At 41.7% G+C, this 24,095-nt stretch overlaps 1 protein-coding gene across 5 annotated transcripts in view; it reads right to left on the bottom strand.

Annotated features, from left to right (window-relative positions):
• Window positions 1–23,868, bottom strand: part of FAM107B (family with sequence similarity 107 member B) — a 63,483-nt gene extending 39,615 nt beyond the window's left edge. Inside the window, exons 1-3 of one of the 5 annotated variants that reach the window (XM_054813575.1) lie at window positions 23,679–23,818; window positions 21,625–21,734; window positions 4,577–4,726 (exon numbers count right to left, since the gene is read on the bottom strand). The gene's annotated coding sequence lies outside the window, so the exon portion shown is untranslated. Of the gene's footprint in view, window positions 1–4,576; window positions 4,727–21,624; window positions 21,735–23,678 lie in introns of all 5 variants that reach the window. The other 4 variants (XM_054813574.1, XM_054813576.1, XM_054813578.1 and 1 more) reach the window with 4 other exon arrangements.
• Window positions 23,869–24,095: the final 227 nt, after the last annotated feature.

Below are 24,095 nucleotides of genomic sequence, written 5' to 3' on the forward strand. Positions count from 1 at the left end.
ACTATCTGCATGCACAGTTCTGAAATTATAATTCCCAACCTCCCTATAACATTACTGTGTGTACTGCAGATGAAACAAAGCAACAGAGAATAACGGGGCCATGTTGCTTCTTTTGAAAGGAAAATTCCACCACCATGTCTAGCTAATAAAGAGTGGAAAAGCAACAGGCAAGACTAAGAAAGCAGAGAATGAAAAGTAATAGTATTGATTCAAGTAGTTCATTTTTTATTCATGGATATTCTTTCCAATGGACATCATAGAAACATTTTATGCTTAATAGGTGCCACCACTGTGCAAATGTTTTCTAAAGTAAAGAATGATTTATTCTAAAGTACAGAAAAAAACCCTTTATGAAGGCATTAAATGGCTTCATTTCCCCCATCCAAAGCCTGCACGGAAGGACGTTATGTGAGAAACAGCAAGAACATGCACAAGTTCTTTACAAAAATGTCATCATAGGAGACAGCGTATGCAGAATTCAAGAACCAAAATGAAGTGTGGACCCTGTAAAACAAAATAAAACTTATCCTCAGTAAAAGCCTTTTGATGTTGAAACAATTTAATAGAAGGTGAGTACTATAGATGCTGAAGTATTCTGTTGTTTTAAATTGCAAAGCAAAATAAAATGTTTTGTTTTGATAACCCTGGTTAATTTGTCTGTCAGTGATCCTTGACTTCTCAGAAGAGGTGTGTGTATTATTAACCACTGTTCAAAGGGCTCCAAAAGAAAAAAAAAAAAAAAAAAAGATGCATTCTGTGTCCTCAAAGGACAATTGAGAGCTTTATCCAAAGCCCTTCTGGGAACTTCACTGAAGAGCAGATGGAATATGCATGAATTCTTCCCACCTGGCCTAGACTAGTCATCCCAATTCACTGCATTTGCTGAAAAGCTACCACTGTCTGGAGGTGCAACTCCGGCTGAGCTTCACTCTAAAAACATCTTTCTCGATGACTATAAAGATGGACAGTTCAGTTGGATGGGCAGTGCTAGATGGGATGAACACAGGTTGGATTAAACTCTTCAAGAAACCATCAGGTGCTTATAGTACTGACCTGACACAGTACTGAAAATAGCACTAAAACTTTGACAGTTAAAAGATGATGCTTTTTGCATAAGCATGCGAGTTACCCTCTCCTCTCCTCCATTTACTCTTTTATCCAGTCACTATGAAGTTTATACAAGGACTATTCAAGAGCAGGGTGGCCAACTGACCTGCACTAGTATCCTGACAGCAGCCCTCTGTGTCCTTGAAGCTTTAATACACAGTAAGGTTTCTTCTCCCAGGACTTAAAGAAATATTTTAATTATTAATCGAATTAAAAAAAAATTTTTTTCAGTCTACATTTTCTAATACAGTTTTCTATTTTGGGTATAGCTCTAATATAGTAAATACACCTCTGTTGTTAACTTAATCACCTAAATTGCCAGACAAATCACAGGGATTCACTGCAGTTATCCTAAGACGTATGGCTTTGAAACACTTTATATTTAATTTTCAGCTTGATCCATGTGATCAACTGTATTAAATATACATCAGATTTCAATCATAAATTTCTGCTTCTTAATTCAACTTCCGTTTGCATTTACAATGGCACTTTTCCATATATGTGAGACATGGGAAGCAAGATGATAACCTAAACTATGTACAGAAATAATATGTTGCTGTTTTCTGTTATTCCCAGAAAAACATGCATATCTTGCATAGGTTTTTTTTTTTTTCTTTCCTTAAAAGAAAATCAATATTCAATAATGTACATGACTGGGGGGGGGAATAGGAAAAAACCCCCTCAGATGGATACACAAGTCCTAGTCTCAGAGCCTTACAGAAAGGGACCAACTGCTTCCACCTTCTCCCCCTTCCTCTTCCTGCTTCTGATTTAAATGTTTGTGATACTTATGTTTTGAATATTTATCCCCAATTCAGTCTATTCCACTTTAACTATGAAACTCTAATTCTACTAACAGACTAAATCCCATTGTTTCAACTACAAATTTTAATCCATAATTAAAAGGCAAACCAAGGCCTCTTTTTATTCTTTTTGCATAAATTGCTCTCCTCCTTCCCCAGTCTCCACGATAATGTCATTTGTTGATATTTTACATTGTAATTTCATTAGCAGTCTCTTCTCTCTGCCATTGGTTAGGTTTTGTATTTAGGTAGAAATGTCTTCAGATACTGCTGGCAGCAATTACAACAATCACATCCAGCTGGAATTGAAAATGCTGTTTAATCTATTGTGATTTTGTTGATATCATATTCAGATTAACAGTAAAGGTGGTTGTGGTGGGGAAATTGTTACAGGTTTGGAAGGATGTAACGTACTTGATACCCATTTCCTTTATTTATTGAGCAAACATGCAAGGAAGTATGCGTTTTCCTCCAGCAAGCCAAAAAGGCACATGAGAGGGTCATAGTGAGGAGACTGTGCAGAAGCAGGACCCTTTCCTGCCCACGTGTCCTGTGTGCATCCATGCGTGTGCTGCAGGACGCTGGCTGGAGATGACATGGGCAAGCTCAGACTCAAGGAATCATCCTCTCTGCTGCCCTTAGAGGTGCCATCCTTTATGCTATCTTTTGCAGTAGCTGCCCTTGGGCAAATGACTATCAGATGACTAATAGTTTTCTGTGCGAAAGGGAGCCAGGAAGCAGACTGTTAATGAAGCCTTCCAAATGGCACCCCAAAAGCCCAAAGGGTACCAAAAAGAGGCACTGGGATAGGATCGGCAATCTTCTTACAGGAACCAGACCCTCAGTGGTGCAGCTGACCTTCATTTTCCAACTTAGTGTTGAAGGACTAGCCTAAACATGCATAAATAATGGCTCCTTATCAGCTGGATCTACAAGCATTCCATGCTGGTGAGAACAAGTCATCTCCTCTCATGTCCTATTCTGTCACCAGCCACAGATGCTAAATATGATCCCAAACCACATCTGTTTTCACTTGTGTAAGGCCCTTCACAGACCAGACTGTATCTTGCCAGAACCTCATGTTAGACTGCCATTTATTGATTCTGGTGGTGGCAGTGAGAAATCCAAGGTTTTAAATGACCAACACAACCCTCACCTTTGAAATCTAATTCAAATCAGTTTTAAGACTTCCTTCTTATGACTAATTCCCTTTATCCATGCATCTATTAGATTTAAGAAAGAAAGCACAGCAAGCTTCAACTTTTAAACTTGTTTTTAACCAAGGTAGCCCTTCCTTGAAAGGCCACAAAGGTTCTTCATGATCTGCACATCCAAATATTTTCTTGCACAGCCAGGGGCAACTTCTGCATATTCAAAGTTTGCAGTCTGTAGGTTTCAATGTTTTACATCACGAGCAAAGTACACGCAGGTTCAAAATAATCCCATGCCTCCATTTTTCACTTCAGTGAAAAAGGATTCAACAAGACACACCAGAGGAGAAAACAGTGGTGTTGATATACATTCCAGAAACAAACAGATGCTAAAAATGAAAATTATTTAAGCAGAAATCTGGATTGTTAAACTTTTGTAGCATTTTCTGTTTCAGTTATCCTCTGCAGAAGGGTTGCTGTAACATGAGCCTTTTGTTTGTTAAAGAGGCAGATAAATTACACCACTAATTGGTCGCATATAACACATTCAAATTCTTTATTACACATGGAAAATGACTCAGTTCTAATGTTCTAAGTGAATACATTTTCAGCTGTTATTCCTATCAAGGTTGCATTAAGAGACATAAGTGAAGGCAGAGTAAGTTCACAAAATCATCAAAGCGAAACTAATTTTATTTACTTAGACAACATCACCTGAAGCAAGCTGGGCACAAAGTGGAACATACATTTTGTTTACAGATCAAATCAGATAATAATTAGTTTTATAAAAGTTAGCAATTTGATTATTTTTGGTCCAGATTCCAGATTTAAGAACTAGTAGAGTTATCCTTTTCTATCTTAATCATATTCCTGACTCTTCATCACTTTTTCAGCTATGGAATAGCTTAGTGAATTGAAATTACTAGTTACTGAATTCATTGAATGGAAAAAAAAAACCTGAACAAGAAAATATCTCTGAATTTGACAGAAAAACTACTGTCAAATTTTGCTTGTTTCTCAAAAAAACCAGGTTCCAACCTCTTAACCAGTAAATTTCAAACAGATCATAAATGTTCAGGGCAGGGGGGAAGCCTTACGGTGCTTAGATCAGGGAGGAAGGGGAGGTTAAGTTAGATTGAATATTTCACTATGGCTAAACTATACTTTTAAATGTACTTGTAAATAAGATTTTTCCCCCCATTACTTCTATGTATTTCTAATCCAGTTTAATGTTTTGATCTACACAATCCTAAAGACCTTCATCCATATATACCTTCAACAGTTACTCAAAGAAAATCTCAAAGCGGACAAACCGAAATCACGAGGCATTCCATCCTGAAACAGGTCTTTGCCAATCTTGAACTTACAGTTAGCGGTTAAGTCTTATATCCCCAGTAGAGAACCTAAAGTACACTCCTCTGACCTCATCTTGGGCAAGACTTGCTCCTGTATCAAACACTGGCAGGATGCTTGTACAATAAGACAAAGGCACAAATGTAGTGGATGCTTCCATACCTCACTGAGCTACCAGTTAAATGGCAGAGCAGCAAAGACCACAGCAGTGCTGCTTTACCACACACCAGGCACCCAGAGCAGGATCAGATCCATGTCAGATTTATGTCTGGCAGAAAGTCTTCAGGCTCTGCTCACCTGCGTTATTCTTTCCTGGAGAAGCGGAAAACAATTCTTTGAGAGGCGCAGTGCTCCAAGAGCTAAAGTCTTCCTTTTCTTCCTGCTATAGCTCAGTTACTGCACTTGGGCAATGGCTGCTCAAGTATAGGATGGTCCCTCTCTCCTGCCTACCTTCTACCCTCACCTTTACTGGCAACCACAGAAACCACCTGGCTGCTAGATCAGGTAGCAGAAGCTGTCCTAATCACCCTGCAGCAGCTGCTGCCTGCCTCCCTCCCCTCTCTTTTCCCACCTCCCTACATTGGCCCTGCTCTGGGCAGCTGGTAGAGGAGTGGGTAATTGCACAGGGGATGCGAGGGGCGCACAGCTCCACCTTGGGAGGTTTCAGTGTCTTAGGGCAGTCCTGCACAGAGAGGTGGAACCACCTTGTAATCTCAGCCTCTGTTGGCTAAAAAACACAAAGCAAACATGGGATTGTGTGCTTTTGCGTACACAACAGAATAAAAGGAGGCAGAGATGGTCAAAAAAGATATGGCTGTGTAAGTGACTGTAGGAGCTTTTGGCGCAGTGCCAGGGAGACACACCAGGCAGATGTGTTACAATGAGAGCAAGGAAAACAGCACTGTAACAGGGAAACCTGAACTGGTTTAATTAGGTCCTTCTCCTTATAAAATAGTTATAAAAAGAAATGTGAGATTAGAGGACTAGCTGAAACTGGTGTGCTAATAAAACACAGGAAACCATTGATCTCAATAAGTCATTTACTGAATACGTACAGAGAACTGGGTCTGTAGGGCTAAAATATTATTTCTTATTAAATTTTTTAAACATGTACAGTTCCTTGTAAAAGTCAAACACAACAACTAGAGAGAACCCATACCCAAATGATTCTGCAGTGATCATGGCTTTCCTGAAATTCTGAAGGCAGACAATACCAAGGCTTTTCCTGCATAAATACAAGGCTGACCATTTTAAAAAGCTTTTCACAACCTGCCAAAATAACTTAAATGATATCACACCATCTCAAAAAAACAGATGAAACATAAGGATTTCAAAGAAAAAACACTCAGATATATAAATTTTTACTTTTTTTTTTTCTTTTTCACATGAATGACTGTGCAACTGAGGTCCCTTTAAACTTAAGCATCACTAACAGCATTAGCCTGTAGCATAGAGAGCCAAAAAGGAAACCAAGAATACAAAAGGAGAGATAGAATTTACTTAACAAGGTCTACAATAGAAAACTGAATAGAAAACCTGAAAACTGAAAAGACACCACAGGATTTTGTAAATACGGGTTGATGCTCACATACTGCTCAGCGTTACATGCAGTTGTGAAAAATTTACTCTCATGAGATCATATACATACACCCTAAGTTATAAATTTATGCAAGCTTTTGCCAGAACCAGTCAGACGTTTTCCTTCATTTCCACAGATGCTGAAAAGTATTATCGCATCCATACTCTATCATGTCCAAATTTTCCTGGCTTTTGAAATGATCCACACTTCCTATTTAAAGCTTGAGCTGGAATGGATGTTTAACTCATTTCACAAAAGAGTTTGGTTATACATCTCCCTTTATGAAAAATTTAAATTGTTTGGCTAAGAAGCAGTGTCTTTTTACCCCAAGACACTACTCCAGCAGCAGTTAAGTAAATATCATGAAACAAAAACAGGGAAAGGAACCAAAGTGTTTTGTAACTAACACAGAAGAGGGTTTTGGTTTGTTTTCATAAAGTTCAAACAGAAGTTTTATGACTTAAGTAAAACGAATGCAAAAGGGTTTGGAGAAGGAAGGTTTCCATTAAAAGAGATCCGAACTGGTCAACAGTAATTTGAGCTCCATATGAGCTCACTTTTTGCCATCCCACAGTCAGCAGCGAAGCACAAACTCCACAAAACACAGGAGGGAGCTGATGACAGATGAGAGGGCAAGAGGCAACGCAGGGGCCATCTCTGAAATAATTACTAGCGCTATATTACAGCCTGCCATGAGTGCGCCTTTCCTACATTTTTAAAGCTGCAAACGTAAACAGCACTTAAAAGGAAATTTGAGTGGTGAACCAGGAAATGAAAAAAATTGGGCAGGAAGAAAATGATGGATTTTCCTGTGCCCCAAGGAGCGGCCCTGTGAAGTCCCAGCTCCCAACTAAGAATCCCACTTCATGGTCACCAGGGCTCTCCATCTGCAGCTAGTGGGATTTCAGGATGCTGTTTGCTTTCCCCACCCTTTGCTGGCTGTCATGAGAGGCTGGTATCAGCTGTGGCAAATCCTCCCTCCGGAACATGGAGAAGCTGTAAGGCAGCTCAGGACAGCTAACATGCAGTAAACCTCAACTGCTTTAGGGGTCTGGCAGAGACACCCAGGCTTAGGGAATATCTTGGTTTGGGCTGGGATAGAGTTAATTTTCTTCCTAGTAGCTAGTATAGTGCTGTGTTTTGGATTTAGCATGAGAATAATGTTAACAACACACTGATGTTTTAGTTGTTGCTAAGTAGTGCTTACACTAAAGGACTTTTCAGCTTCTCACACTGCCCTGCCAACGAGTAGCTGGGGGTGCACAAGCTGGGAGGGAGAACAGCCAGGACAGCTGACCCCAACTGACCAAAGGGACATTCCATACCCTATGATGTCATGCTCAGCATATAAACTGGGGGCAGTTGGCCGGGGTGGGGAAGGAAGTGCAGAGGTGCAGATGCTGTTCGGGGACTGGCTGGGCATCGGTCAGCAGGTGGTGACTAATTGTTTTTCATTTGCATCACTTGTTTTTCTTGGGTTTTATGTGTCTCTCTGTTATTTTCCTTTTCAATACAATTTTATCATTATTATTATTTCAATTATTAAACTCTTCTTATCTCAACCCATGAGTTTTCTCACTTTTACCCTTCCAATTCTCTCCCCCATCCCAGCGGGGAGAGGGAATGCATGGTGCTTAGTTGCCGACTGGGGTTAAACCATGACAGGGAGTCATCCCCCACCTGCACTCCTTTTAAGTCAGTTCTTATTCACAGCAAAGTAATTTTTTGGACTGTGAAAAGCAGCAACTAAAAATGCAATCTTGCAACAATGGTGCCAATGAAAAGCCGAGCCAGGACACTCTTCTGACAGAATCTGCAATTTATGGGAAATGGCCAACCAAGGAGCAAGCTCAGGCCAGGCTGAGTGGTGGGTAGTGCTGCCTGGAGTTCACCCCTGGCTGCCAGCACCCACATTGCACAAGGGCAACCTGAGCGCAGTCCCACCGGTTCCTGCAGCAGGTGATGCGGGTGACCCTTTGGGGAGAGGCCCCCACAATCCCCCAGCACTGGCCCACAGGAGGATGGCCTGGGGAGAGTCACAACAGCCCTGCAGCTGACAGGAGCGTGGTGTCAGGGCCGCACTTAAAGCATGGTGTGGATGCTGCCCCTGCACCTTCCTCTCGTGCAGCACTGATACCCGTTCCTTCCCTTCGGGAGAGCTGGGCAGGATATTACTGGTCTCCAGCAAAATAAAGTTGGGAACTAGCAAAAACGTCGCACAAGTTTGGAGCAGAGAGGTTCATTCCTCTTGGGGAACGCAAGCTGAGCCACCAGCTGCCCAATACCTGCTCAGACAGTTTAAATCCTGACTTACTGGGTTGAGCGGCACTTGCAGAAAGACCTTGCATCAATAGGAACCAGGGTAATGGTATAGAAGGAGGCAAGGCACAAGATTTGCTGAACAGGAATTTTCCTCTCCAAGGAATTCTGCAGGTGGCATCCCACTTACTGCAGTAAATCAAGACAACCCTGCGCAGACATTACAAGCAAAGTCAACAGGAGTCCTGCTGCAGGATCCCTACTCGTATATACAAAGGTGATTTTAAACACACATTGACTTGACAAAGGTGATACTTTAGGACACCAGTGCAACCACGCAAATGCAGAGAACCGTGTAACCTGAATAACCAAGATTTCTTTGCATATAGAGACTTGCTAGCCAATTTTTCTTTAGCTTCACTGTGTGATGGAAATGTAAATGGTAACATAAGTATTTCTGATAACAGGTAATAACGACTTAGTAGAGTGTCTCTGATTTTTATTTATTACATGGGCAAGAGGCCAGACAGAGCATTTAGTTAATTAAAGTTTTATTGATACTAGTAACATTCTGACATCCTTTTTTTTCCTCCCCCCTGTAGAATGTGGTCCTTAGCCTTCCTTTTATGTACAAAAAAAATTAAGAAAAAATAACTATGTAACTTCCTGCAATATCCAAATAAAAAGCTACTGCTAAAATAACTACATAAAATAAAAAATGAAGTCATCATTCAACATAGCCATCCCCATAGAAAGAAGAAGAAATGCAGAAGAAATGGGAAAGAACCTTGCCTAGGCTGTTAAGGGGAAATACTGTATTAAAAAGGTAAGTTTTGAATAAAATAAAGGAAAAAATAATGAGATCCTTATACTCTGCAAGTTGCCCAAATGTATCAGCCCTTGCTATATTTATTTGCCATGTGTTACTCACTAGGCATGTTCATGCACTGGGAAGAATACCAGATAATATATGTGGTTATTGGCCAGCAGAGATAATACAGCTAGAATGCAAGCTCTGCAAGGTCTGCAGCAGCTTTCCTTGATAACTATTTCCTGTTTACGCAACAACTGATCCTACATGATGTGACAGGCCGCTGATACAAAGAAATTGCTTTATGATATGATCCTGGACTGTGAAAAACAAAAAAAACCCACCAGCCAACATATTCACTGTGGGCTTACTGAGTTTCAGACTACTGCATCTAAGTTTCTACTTCATGTAAGACCAACTTTTCTCTTTCTGTGAAACAACCCAGCAGCATGTTGAATTCAATGGTTAGTGTTTCAACTCAAAGGACTGAAGCCAGTTTACAAACACATAACAATTTGAAATAATAAGAGTTTCCTATCTGTTCTAATTTTGCAATGTACACGTCACTGAATTATAAGCATAGTTCATTCATTTACAAAAAGCATCCAGAAGAAAGTGATAAATGAACATTGCACCATCATAGCTGTAACCAAATGAGGGGACCAAAATACATAGGGGTTTTCCCCCCGCCCCGTCTTCAGCTTTGCAGAATTTTCCTGTGGTTCACTGGTCAGAAAGTTAGCAAGAATGAAAGCGTATCTACTATTCCCCATCTCAGCTACCCACCAAATGACAGTTGAATACAGCTGAAGGAAATTGGTGTGGTTTGCTTGCACAAAAGGCTTTCTACAAAGGTAGCAACCATGTTGTAAAGCATTTAGACACAAAGTAGGAAGAATCTAGGATGCTATTCAGATACCCACATCTTAGTCAAATCAGCATGGCTCTAGCACAAACCAGACTGCAGGAGCTGGGCTACAAGAGCCACCACAGGGAATTCCCTTCGTGCAAAGCTAAGCTGCAAAAACATATCCAGAGAGACTGTTTCATCACCAAGAAGCAAATATAGGACCAGGTCAGGTATTTAAGTTAAATGACCTACTTAGATTTCTTATATGTTAATTTAAGCATGCACTCAAACCTCTCCTCCTAAGTTTTGGCTGGTTTCAGCCAAATTTTTAAAGGGTTTGAAGCCTCCAAGATATGAAGGTCCCCTAAATTTCATGTAAACTGGTGGCTGAGTAACAAAAGACTCCAGCCAGGAGCCTGGGCTCTGACAGGGCTCATTCCAGTGCTGCTAGACAAGAGTTGCAAGTAACAGCCTTTGGAAGCACACTAAAAACACCACCAACACCACCACCAACACCCCACAACTCAAAGAATTTGGATGAAGAGGAAATAAAGTGTCAGGAAAACAAAACCAAGGTTTATGAAAGGCAAAACTGGAGGATCCCCACATTGACTACATGTGAACTGGATGACCATGGGGATTTAGTTATGCAACACCGAACAGTACAAGCTTGTGATGCTGGTGTGAGAGATTCTTGCAAGCTTATCTCGTGCAGATCAGCTAAAAATTTTACAGCTTTGGTTTGTAGCAGAAATACATATGGTACAAACAGATAAACTTCAATAAATAAATAAAATCGTGGTAATCTCACCTTTTATTTTCTTTCCAGTCTAGTACTGCAGTCTGATCCATTTTCTTCCCAAATCCAGAGATCAGGTCAAAATTTATCAAATATGATTCACAAATTGGTGGTAGAGGTTGGAAGGGACCTCTAGAGATCATCTAGTCCAACCCCCCCGCTAGCACAGGATCACTTCGAGCATGTTGCACAGGATTGCATCCAGGCGGGTTTTGAATATCTGCAGAGAAGGAGACTTTACAACCTCTCTGGGCAACCTGTTCCAGTGCTTGGACACCCACAGATTGAGGAAGTTTTTCCTCACATGCAGATGGAACTTCCTGTCTTCCAGTTTGTGCCCATTGCCCCTTGTCCTGAATGATGATGATGAAAAGGTCAACTCTAATGTACCTACCTGCCTGCATTTCTTCTGAAAACAGGTGTCTTGTAGGATACTTTTGGCTTCTGTGGCACATTTAAGGAAAAAAAAAAAAAAAGAAAAAACCCCACACCAAACCCCAAAAGCTCAAACTATTCCTGCTTTAAGTACAAAGACCTCTTCCATTAGGAAAAACACATCATCGAGATGAACATAATTAAAATTTCAGATTCTTGCAAGAACTACTTTCAGTCATTTACAAACTTCTGTCGTTTGCCAATTACATAACTGACATCTATAATCTAAAGCATCTTTCACTTTAGAGGGGAAAAAAAAAAAAAAAGATTAACCTTTAACAAATTGTCTTATATGGGAAAAGGCAAGAAGGTCTAACCCTGCTGCAATGAGAATAAATCCAGTTTAATTCTGGGCCAGTTATTCAGCTGAGGACAAGTCATATCATCAAAAGTCTTTCCAGTTCCTCTCTACTTCACCTTTACTTCTCTTGCTTATTTTGTTCATGCTTAGAGCAGAATCAGGAACAGACCCAATGGTCTACTGCAGTTCAATATCATCATTTGGGTCTGGAAGATACATAAAACTTGTACTGAGCCACACAGCTTCACTCTGTGCTTTACAACTTGCCTATGAAAAGCAACACATGGAGTCCAGAATAGGGCTGGGGGGTGAAAAATCATGGTGCCACCACAAGTCACAGCAGCAAGGCAGCTTGCTTGTGTTTAGCACACACATATGTGTACACCTTAGCCGAACTGCAACTGAGGGCCTTTAACTTCTGAGGTTAGGTTTTCAGCTTAAAAACAGCTGGCTCTGGATGAAAAGTTATATATTTTTAACAAACACTACTCAGGCAAAGGAGAGAAGAATTGCACTGTAAATTCAAGCCTCCCACAAAAGAGACATAGCAGATATGCATATCAGAAAAAAAAAAAAAAACAAACCCAAACAATTCACAGTAGAGACTACATTGTCAGAGTTGAAAGGAAGACAACAGAAAAATATGATCATTTAAGCTGACCACCCGACATTTGAATAGTATGTCCATATCCCTGCTCCAATGCCAAACTGACCCTGTAAACTTCAAGCCCTAGATTCAATTATAAACCCTAGGCAAAGATAAAGAAAGCCCTTTTAAAAATGCTGTTCTACTCCCCTTCCATTAAGGACTTCAAAGTAACACCACTTAAATCTTGTCTAGGCTTTAAGTTTCCCAAACTTCAGTGATTCAAGCTTTTAAACTTCCATTCATCCACTCTTCATTCAACAAATGGTTTACAGAAAGATTTTTAAATTGTTTTAAAGAGCACCATGGCTCACAGTAGGACCTTTTGATTCTCTAGCATGCACTATCACTTATTTACATTAGGTTTTCCATTAGTCAAGTGCTGGCTAGTTCACATTCAAATGAATCACAAGCACCAGAGCAAACAATACTATTAAGGCAAAGGAATCCAATTCAAACAACATTCAGTACAGAAGACATTTAGAAGTCCAGAAAACTAAAAGAAGTTTGCTTTTTAACTTAGCATGTTTAGAAACAAAATATTATCATTAAGAAAGTCTGAAATTGCTTAAACTTACACAGAAACGCTACTAAACTCCCTATCTCTTAATTTTCATCAGTGACACAAAGGCATTGACTGAAAACACTAGGTACTGCAATTAATTAAATTCTTTCCAAATGCATCTCTAGAAAAGGGGGGGAATCCCAAACCCCATTACAGGACCACACTGTTCTCCCAAAACGCACAATTACTAACCATGTGAGTGCTACCACCCCTCCAGCGTGCAATTTAGAGAAGCAAGCGAGTATTGTGCTTTAAGATGCATTGTCCTTTACATTAAAAAAAATAAAGGTCACAGCCTTTGTGATCCACAGGGCTTACCAAAAGCAAAATAGAAATGTTTATTCTATGCTCAGCCCAAATTGTAATGAAAATCATCGTTTGACCAGGACAGAGGGAAAACTGCAATTTAGTGAAACCACAGTTAGTGATATCCCATAAAACGATGCCAATCACTTGTCTTCGAGTCAGCTATGTTTCCACATTTAGTGCAACTGCTTCAGTGACTCACACCAATAATCTATCTGGGAGATAACTAAAGCAAGTTTCTAGCATGATTTTGTTGCCGTTTTTCAAGATGAAGTGTAATTTGCCTGGTGCTCCTCATTTGAACCTCAATGATTTGAAAATTTAATTTGAATTCCAATTTGTCTTTAGGAATTTTCTCAGAAGCAACAAGCTTAATGAGGCCAATGCAAGATGCACAAAACTGGCAAGTAAGGTAATGATCATGGTCTAACCAGATCCTGTTTTCAGTAAGAAGCAGCTTTTTAGGCTGCCCACTTGCCTAAAGGCCTTTATGGGAAGACGATTTCTATATTGGGGTAGTGACTTTATGCTTGAAATATAAAGTTTATATTATCTTTTCATTATGTTTCTGTTTGCAATATTTCATCCTGTTTGTTTTTCTCTTGGTTCAAAGTCCCAAGTTCAAATTCTATCCTTTCACTAATTAGTTATAGCTGTAGGCAAGTCAATTCGGCCTTTGTTTCTCAATCTGTAAAAGGAGGACAATAATAAATACTTATCTGTTTTAAATAGATATTGGAAGAATTTGTTTAACCTGACATAGTTTATTTTTCAAATACACAATGACTCTATAAAATTCTAAGCAGAAATTACCTAGTTTAACCACATTAACTGGAATGATTGTAATTTTTGTAAATGGCTTGTTGAGCTTGCATATCCTTTCCTTCCTGAGGGTTACTGTTTCCTACAGAACATTTCTAAGCCTCCCATTTAGCAAACCATGGTACTCTAACCTGAGTTCACGGCACCTTGACTATGGCATTTTAAAAAGAAAAAAAAAGGAGAAAAAAAAGAAACAGTACACTGATTACAAAGACATTTAATCTTAAAAATCTGAATGGTTTATTTGAGTGCAGATTTTTTTTTTCCATTCCCCTTCCTGGGGTAAAATCCACAGTAGGAATGGGAGCTCCTTATTTCATTGCTTTTACAGTAATGAAATATCTTTGATATTCAATGTTTTGTTGACTAGTATGTGTAATCTGGTGCTTTATAAATCCAATCTTTGCCTGACTTCATAGCACTCTAAACATCTGCACTTAGAAAGTAAATTAACTACATCTGCGGCTGTTTTAGCAGTCAATTAATCAGCTTCCTATTAGAAAGAAAAAAATACCCTAAACCAAAGTGTGATTCTGGAGATAACATGAAGATAAATCTCGAGTCTTGTGAAGCATCAAACCTAAACAGGAAATCAGCTGAGGCTTCTTCAGCATTAAAGATAGAAAAAGGAACAGATGAACTCATCACTGGCTCAAATTTTAATACGTAATTCTACTAGTCCTGATGTTACTTGTAATAAAGAGATTAAGATCCAATACTAAAATGGGAGGAAAGAGTCAAAATGATCCCTTAGAACAGATATTTAATGAAGCACCATTTTATCAATGCATGCTATGCTCACTTTGATGGGACTCTTCATTAATTCAATTTCAGACAATGTTGGAAGGAATAAGCTCTTTGAAAGCACACACTGCTCTACCTTAAAGTTCACTACTAAACTCTTGCCTTTCAGTGCACAGAACAGGCATTACCAATGCAGCCCTCTCCCCCGTATGCTACCAGATGATGGCAGTCAAAAGAATTAAGCATTAACACAAAGCTTTCCATACAGAGAAACACAGAAAAGACCGGTGACAGCACTGTGCTTCAGCAGCTAAAGAGGTTTTTTTTCTTGCATAATTCTGAGGGAGGGGGAAAAAAAAAAAAAAAAAGGCTGTGAAAAACAGTTTTACTGAAAACTGATATGGGGATACTTCAGCAATTAAGAATTTTGAATGGCAGACACCAAGACCTTAATTAGCATAGCATTATAGAACCTGGGCACCCTTCTGGGGTGTACACATCACAGATTGAGCCCACCACAACCTCAGCACCACAGAAACGACAGCCTTTTTGTGTCAGATGCTGTCTGTAGTCATCCCACCCCAGCAACACCGTGACAGCTTTGGGGAAAGGAAGAACTACTTAGCTATAGGAAATCATGGCAGTGGATTAGGAAGAGACATAATGGATACCTGAATTACAAATTGAGCAGAAAATTTAACTACTTAGGTACCTGTATGGCCCACTGCTACAGCATCCAAGAAGTCCCCCAGGATTTAAATACTTTGCCTCTTTTGAAGTTCTTCACCCAGTTCCTTTAAAAAGCTGTACCAGGATCACTGACCAGACTGATGTCTGACTCTGATTTTTGAACCGACCCCCATTTTTAGAGTTGTCTGCCATAGAATTTCACAATAAAAGTAACATCAGTTGCAGAAAATTTCTAGCAAAAAGTACTGGTCTAACTTATTTTAAGTCCTGTTTTCTTTGAAAGTGAGATTTACTATATAGACCTGTGCTGTTCCTCCTTGCAATAACTTTTGGCTGAAGCTGGCAAATGGATTACAGTTAGCTAAAGGAATATGTTGTCTTGGATCACTTAATCCTATAGTTACCTGGAAACTGGTAACATGGTTGAGGAGATGCCTTTTTAGTGCTTCTACAGAGAAAAAGTAGACCTTAACTAGCTGGAAAGTATATAGAACTCTATGGAGCAGCTTACAGTTCTAAAATTTCTTCCTGTAATGCAATAAAAATGAATGATGAAGCATCTTTATATAGATACATAAAGTTACATCTACACTGGAAGTTTCAGTAAAAATCTGGCTCTCCAGCAAAGCAGCTGCATTCAGTGCAAAACCAATCTCTGATGCAAGAAAAAGTTTTACTTCAGGTTTGCAAAAACACTGAGCTGGTGTCACAAAAAAAAAGCATGTCACTTTTTTGTATCTCTCATGGCCCTTCACTCACTCTCTCTTCCCTATTTAAACTGTAAATTCCTCAGGGCAGAGACTGTCTCTCTAGGATAGTGCTATGAAGGAAGGGCCCTCAGGCCACTGGAAAACAAAACGATAGCTGGCACACATTTTCTAACTTGATGTGCTAACTTGTCCTCACATCCTCCAGCAAGGAAACTTTTTTTATTTTGCTTATATATTAAATTGCAAAAAAATTCAAAGTCATTGCACATTCAATAAATTCTTAGGTTTATAAAGGAAACTTTGAAGGTATGGCACTTTTGCACGATTAAGAAAAGGATGTAGCATATAACACAGCCAGTTGATGCCTCCAACCTCTCCCTCTTTTGGCTCAGTTTCATCAGTCACTAACTGAAGACAAAGCAAGACAGGCCCAAGAACTCAGATTTGAGCTTCCCCAAGAGAGTCAAGTGTTTTGATCCAATGGTATCTGAAAACATGTGCTTCAGCCTTTTAAACCATATCCTCCATCTGAGACTGACTGGCACAGACATTCACAGACTACAGTCTTCAAGCTTTCTATTTGCTGGAACTTCAGAAAAATAGTTTTGTAAATCTTTTCAGCAGGATATGGCTTCACCCCAAAAGATACATGCTTTCTGCTTTTCAGAGACATTGAATTTCTTGAATTCTAAAGCTGTCTTTTAAAGTTACTGTCTGAAAAAAGGAAGTTATGTTTGCGCATATTTTGTGTAAGATATTTATGACTTGTTCAGCCTTCTTGTACTTGAAAGAAGAAACAGGTAAGTGAAGAGTAACAGGTATGCTTAGACTGTCTTTATAGAACCACCCTTCTCCCCACAGTTGCTATCTGTGGTAACAAATAGCACACACAGGACAACCCTGTGCACTAAGCCTGTGCACTGCCAGGGCTTCCATCCAGAAAATACAAGACTCCCTGCGCCTGCGCATTCCTGATCAGTTAGTGTGTTGTTGCACAGCTCAGTATGACAAAAGACACAGGAGAAAGGTGGGAGAGTGGCAAGGCAAGCCAGCAAGCCAGGCTGGGCTTACTGCTCACGCTTACCCTAGCAGCCACCTATGAAAAGTCGTCTGTTCACCTTGCAAAGCCTACTGCCAGCACAACTGGCTAGTCGGTTACAGTACACAGCACTCCAGTTTGCCTCTGCATGTTACATAGAAGGATGGCCTCAAAGAGCTTGGAACAAAAAGTTAGTTTACTTTTAGAAATACAAAAAACCCCAAACATATCCCTCCCAAAGGAGACCCCAAACCACCACAACTCTTTCCCTACCTTTTCTTCCATTCTTTTAAGAAACCCAAACCTGGCTATAAATTTTTGCCAGGCTGTTTTCAGGGGGCAGTGGTGATGTCAGGTATTATGTGAGTTAAACCCAGGTATTACAACTTTCATTCCATGCCATAGCTCATCTTCAAGGACAAGTTACATGGGAAAGCTCTAGGATGGAAAAAAAAATCATAATATAATGCAAAGACTATCATAACCCAATCAAACTCTTTCCTATTCTCTCCAAAAATAAGCCCCCCAAATCCCAGCTGCTTCAGATGAAAATCAGTTTTCTTCCTCTACCAACAGCCAAGCCCCAAACTGCATCTCAGGGCAAGCCCAGGCACCCACTCTTCCGTGAAGGGCACCGAGGAGCTCAGCTACTGCAGCAAGGCTGAAGGACACAGCAGCAATGCAGAGGGATACTCAGCAAGTCATCTTTTTCCCCAATGAGACTTAACAGGAAACTGAGGTAGCAGAGACTTATTTCAGTTGAAACAGCAGAGAGGTGCACACATTTGAAGGGCTGCTCAGCAACTCATCCTGCCAGGAAGAAGAAAATTTCCTTTGGCTCAAACTAAACTCCTTGCTCTTCTGAGATACTAAACAGTAAACCTTTTCCTCTACGGTCATATTAATATGCAAAGTGACTCAAGACCATCCATAAGTGCTCTGCTCAGCTAGAGGTGCATTTCACCCATTTGACAGCATAAACTCCAGCTCCCCTGAAATCTTTCCAGCTTGTTTAGAGGCATCCAGCACAGGCACTGGCCTAGATTAGGAGTGCAGTTATGCACACATGAGCGGTCTTGACCCACTTCTCATCACATCGTCTTGACTATTCAGAGCTATGAACTCTGTTTTATTATTAGCACCAGAACAAAAGCCTGTGTATATACATGAGATCTTATGAATGCCCATTCACTGTACAGGCAAGGAATTAAAAGAATCATTCTATTATTTCCCATCATCATCCTCCTCTCGTCAACCCACCAAAAGACCCACTGAATGCCATCACTATTGAAACACGTTTGACTGGCAGTGTTTGGCTCCCATTCAGAGCAGACGCCACTGGACCTGGTGAGTTAACTATCACCAGTGGGCACAAGCATGGTGAACTGAACGTCATTCCGAGACACATAGGAGAACTCTTAATATTCAAGTAAGCAAAAGCAGCTTAATGTGGGTTTCCCTTTACACAATAACAAACAGTTTCAAGACTCAGTTTCCCCTCCCTAAAATATACTATACTGCAAAGCAGAAGGACTACTTCAACCAAAGTCAAACACAAAGACAGTTTCTCCTTCAGAAGCATTCGTAGGATTAGCTCTCCAGCTTACAGGAAAGGTGAATAATTCCTGGGTACGAGGTAAACAATAAGGCCCATCCCACCAAACCAAGCAGCAAGGTTGCTGTCCAGGACACTAAGGTAGTCCTTATAGCAAGAGCACATTTAATGCTTCAGCGTCGTAAAGAGAGTTCTCTACAGGGCTCTCATCGCTGCTCATACAGAGGGGCAGTGAATGTAAGAGGCTGACATTTGCTAAAGGACAGAACAGAGGTTTTACAGGTAATCCTGCCGGCAGGTACACTGTCTGAAATTGCAGTATAAATGTAAAAATAAATCAATCTAAAAGAAAGGAATTTGCCCCCCTGTTCCTAAACGACTATACTACTGCTCTCTGAAGAGCGTGCATTTGCACAAAAGGCAATCTTCTGGTTTCATACTGCCAAAGAAATTTTAAAAATGTAAGCAAATCCAGGAGTTTTGTTTCTAGAATAAAGCTAAATAAGGCAAAGGTTATTGCATTTGTGCTCCCTGCTCTCATCATTAAAGTAGGACCCTTGTCCCATCTCAGCAAGCTGATGACCTGCTGAAGACTCAATTAACTCCAAACCAGACTAGACCTATACTAGAAAGCAAACTGCACCAAGCCACCACGAACCCTGCCTTTTCAGCTATAGACTCAAGCTAAAAAAAAAAAAAAAAAAATCAGATTAACTGCTTATTTCAGATGTTATTTTAAAATGTGATACAGACCAGTGGATAGAGCACTACACGCAACTGCTCCAAAATCTTTGTGGCTTATTCTTTTACAGACACAACTTGGAAATGCTTCTCTCCCACCTGTGAGTTTCCTACCCTTCACCGCACAAAACTTACAGCGTTGGCCTAAACGCAAGAAGTAGGCTGCCAGCTCAAAACATGTTTTGAAACTCAAATTAAAACTATGACAGACTTTGCAATTACAACAGTCAACCACCAAACACAGTGCTGTAAAGAGAAGCATTACTTCAATTTTCCCAGTGTGACAAAATACAGAGGTAGCAGGTACCCTCTCTGGTGTTTTCAAATTATATAGAAAGGAGAAGAAAAGGTTATGTTTGACCACATCCTTCCTCTTGCAGATTCAAGTGACCCCTGCTCATACAATCCGTATAAGATTTCTGCCACAAGAGAATTGCCACACTGTCGTGCAACACACACAGCCCTTCGCACCAACGTCCTGAAGCGGAAGAGCAGCCGGGTAAGAATAGCAACTACATGAGCATAGCAGAAGTAAGAGCAGCTGCCCTTTTAGAAGCCATCTTTAAAAACAAGCACATGCCTGGCCTCTCAGGGTAGGGATCCGCACTCGCGGCACCTCACCCAGGTGCTGGGGTCAGAGAGATACAGTCCTGCTCTTGCCATGACCTTCCTGGCTCAGTAAAGCCTTCTCTTCCCTTCTGCTGGCACCTACTCACATGCAGCTGTACAACAGGCCAGATGAAGGAACCCCCAAAGATCCAGCCAGAGACCCATCTGTAAAAACAGCACCCGCTATTTCAAGGCAGGTGTAGAAAGGAGAAGAAAAATGTCCCTTACTGTTTTTTCTCTCTCCTATGTATGCTGAATGTCTTTGTTTAAGCACTTACCATTACAAAACCCTCCTGTTTTTCATAGTCTAACAAAGACCAACATGGTGGTGGTGGAAAAGCAGTCAACTACTAATTGCATCACAGCCAGGTAACCAAACTGATCTTCATGCTGTGCCTCTTCTCTTCTCCTGCTCCTTCATGTGGGGGAAGTTCTTTCAACACTAACTAGCTAATGGTTCAGGAGACATGAGTTCAAGTTCTTGCACCACTAGACAGTTCCTGTGTAGTCACGGACGACCCACTGTCTTATGCTTTTATTCCCCATCTGCAAAGGGAAGGCGTCTTTCCCACAGTGGGAAGACACAGCACCTTTCCACTTCAGCACAGTTTTGAGAGGATTAATACAAATGAAGCATGCAGAAATAGGCCTGACAAGAACATGCAAGATGTGGAAGGAGGAAATATCACTGAGAAATGTAGTTCTAGCCAGATAATTCATCTGTCTCCTAAAAAACATTCTTCCTATCAAATTTGCACCTCTATGTTCAGGTTAGCATGTGACCAATTCCTTTTCCACAGCTGAGTCCTTCCGTTGGCTTACGTTAAAATTAAACATCAAAACTCCAACTCACGTGCTTTCTAATTAAATACAGAAGAGTTGCAGGCTCTTTGCAACATCTATGTTAAGCTACAAACCATACTTCCACTGATACTCAAGAACACGCTATGTCTGGCCAAACCAGAACAAACTTTAGACTGGTCACTGAACCGAAGAAGCATTAAGTACAGTTTTTTCCCCTCCAAAATTAGACAGCACATGGATCTTGCTCTTTGATGCTTGCTTTTTCCAAGTGTGAGAATGGTATCAGCTGTGAGCTGTGTCTGACATGCTCTTTTTGTGTACTTACGAGATGCAAATAGATCCAAAGTTGTACAGCGCAGATGTCGGATACAAAACCAGCTCAGAGACTCTGTGAAGGTGAGCATTGAAACTTGCTCAGTTTAAAACTACCACAGTGCCAGAACAGCCTTAGGAGGTGGCAATGTGTATTTAATACTGTTAACTGCATACATAGTTAACAGTTTTATTCAATAAAATCTTTTTTGAAACTTTGATGAAGCTAAAGTTCTGTTAAAGCCAATTACTAGTTAAAGAGTTCTACCCTTCTTCCCACAGCTAGTAAACAAGAATATTTCCTTCTATTTTTCTCTATTTTTCCTTCTGCTCCAATTTTTAGATGATTTTCCTGTCCTTATTCATGTTATGAAGGGGTGTACTCAAAACCCATCAAAGTTGTTTCTCAATGTCACAAGTATAGCGCTATGTAAAAAATCAGTGACTCCCCCATGCCAGTCTACTCAGTCTCTCTCAAGCCTGGCTGTTCCATTCTGTGACTCTGTCAAACAATCTGCCACTTCAGCAAACGCACTGACCATAGCCACCACACAAATCAGCTTGTAAAGAAGAGGCATGTGCATGTGTAAGAAAGATCTCCCAACTGCAGCTGCCACACAGCTCCTCACTTACCTAGTGGTGCAGGGGTGGCGTAGGGTTCAATAGTTAGTCTCAATGTTCACAGGTGAGCTGGAGTTCAGAGAAACTTCTTAAGTTTGAAGGTGGAAAAAAAGATACCAAGACTGAAAAAGAAGGAAGAGAGTAAATTAAGGGATAGAAGATCTGAAGCAGAAAGGAGAAAGCAAATGGGAAAGGATTTAGAGGACCCGATGAGATGACTCTCCCACCTCTACGCCTTACTTTCAGGAAGCATCGGCATACCATACTAATTAACAATACTTAAGTGTTGGAGGCAGAATAGCAACATTACTCTTGAGCATTTTGGACTCAGAAAAATACAAGTGACACTTCACCTGCCAACATCATCCCTGGCAAAACTCCACTGACATCAGTGGGACTACACCAAGCATGAAATTGGCCCACAGTTGCTTTAAGATAATAAAGGCTTTGTTTTAGGAGATATGGGGCATTTGTGGTTCCTTTTAATAAAGCCCAGCAAACAATTGTTTATTGTCCCCAAGCAAATATCGCTGACAATAAGCAAGCAGCTATCACACTCACAATACATGCTGTCTGTCCACATATTGCTAGGAAAACAAACACCAATAAAACAAGAGATACTCAGTGTCGTGTTCATATCACAGGGAGATTAGAGACAGTTGAAATGCCTCTCAAATTGCCTACAAGATCCACAAGCAATTATTCCCATTTTTAGCAATGTTCTTCCATGGTCCTACTTCTCTTCCAAGTCAATGCAAGTTAAATATCCTCATTGGTGCTACAGGATTTAGTGCACACATCTACGTACCACAACACAGAACAGCACCGCTGCCAGAGACTTATTCAACAATACTCCCACCACAAAGTATACACAGAGACGACTTTATGCTCACACAGAAGCATCTTTTCCTCATTTTGTTGCATTTTTGTTTGACTATGCAAATTCTCAACGAAACCCCAAAAATTCACGTTGCTGCCCCTCTCAAGTTTGTTGCAAGCATTGCCTTGAACTTACAGGACCAGACTTTCCTTCAACGCCAGCCACTGCCATACACCACGTTCGCACAGTACCAACATATGCCAGCACTGACTAAACTATAAAAAAAAAAATCCAACAGAAGAAGCAAACAAGTAGTTAAGTTGCATAAAGCTCCTGTGTTGCACCCCTTCCCCTTCTGAGCCCCCAAAACACATTTATCCATGCAGTTACCCTGGCCAGCTGTACCACCTTTCAACCACATGTGTAGGAAAATCTGGACTTTCGGACTCCCAGGGCCCTTCAGCAAAACTTTGACAGAACCGCACTGCGAGGGATGGAAGCACAGGATACAGTCCTCGGGGCTTGCCGCGCTCCCAGCTTTTACTTTTTTTAAAGATTTGTAAGGAAACAGCCACCCTCTGCACCATAAGTACAGCTGCTCTGAATTCCCTTTTAACAGGGCAGGACGTACAGCAAATAAAATATGTATTTTTTTTATTTGGTTTTCCTTTCCCACCTCTTCTTTCTATCCAACACCACACACTCCCGGCCGTGGGGGTGTCCTGACCTCAACAAAAAGTCACCAGAAAATAAAAGTTGCCCCACCGGCAAGCCGAAACGCCCCACCGGCTCCACAGTCCCGGCGAGCCAGGGGGAAACCGCGAAGCAGCTCCCGGCTTGGCCGCGGGGGTCGGCGGGCACCCGGCCGGCGGGACCAGCAGCTCCCTCGCTGCTCCGCACCGCCCTGCCGGGCACCCTTCTACTTCGCTCCCCTCTTTTTTTTTTTTTTTTATTTTTGGCAGAGCCGCGATTAACTCCCCGATTTTCCCTTCATGAATGAAGGGGAAGAGATGGGGCGCTCCCGCGGGAGCGCCACAGCCTGGGGGTGCCGCCGCCTCCCGCCCCGCAGAGCCCTCTCGCTCAGCGGCACGCCGACAGCTCGGGGAAGGGGCTGCGGTGCTGGGACCCCCCCCCTCCCCTCACGCCGCGGACCCTCACAGGGAACCGCCTTCCCTCAGCCACCCCCCGGCTGTCCCGTCCCACCCCGCCAGCGCCGCGCCTTTGTGTGAGGAGACACAAAACCTACCTCGCCGGGGCGGCTCTCCCCGCCCGGCAGCGCCGGGGACGAGAGCAGAGAGACCCCGAAGCGCCCGGCGGAACGAGAGGAGGAGGGAGGCCGACAGCTGCCCTTTCGTTCGCTGGCTGGCTGACTGACTCACTACCCGCCGGCACAGCCCCGCCACACGCGCGGAGCCGGCCCGGCCTCGCCTGAGGGGAGCGGCGGGGCGGACCGGGGGCGGGCCCGCCGCTGAGTCACCGCCGAGGCCGCCCGGCCGCCTCCTTTGTTGTCAGGCGTGGAAAAATCCGGGGTGGGGGGGTCTGGCTGGGTGGAAATCCCAAGAGAAACGAGGAGAAAAAGGGGGGGTGTGGAGGCGGAGGTGAGCGCCGTGGAGCCCTGCCTGCTCGGGGCGCCGGGAGGGCGGCGAGGGGGGCTGCAGCCGGG

This window comes from Grus americana, chromosome 1 (genome assembly GCF_028858705.1).
Source record: "Grus americana isolate bGruAme1 chromosome 1, bGruAme1.mat, whole genome shotgun sequence".
Taxonomy (NCBI): Eukaryota; Metazoa; Chordata; class Aves; order Gruiformes; family Gruidae; genus Grus; species Grus americana.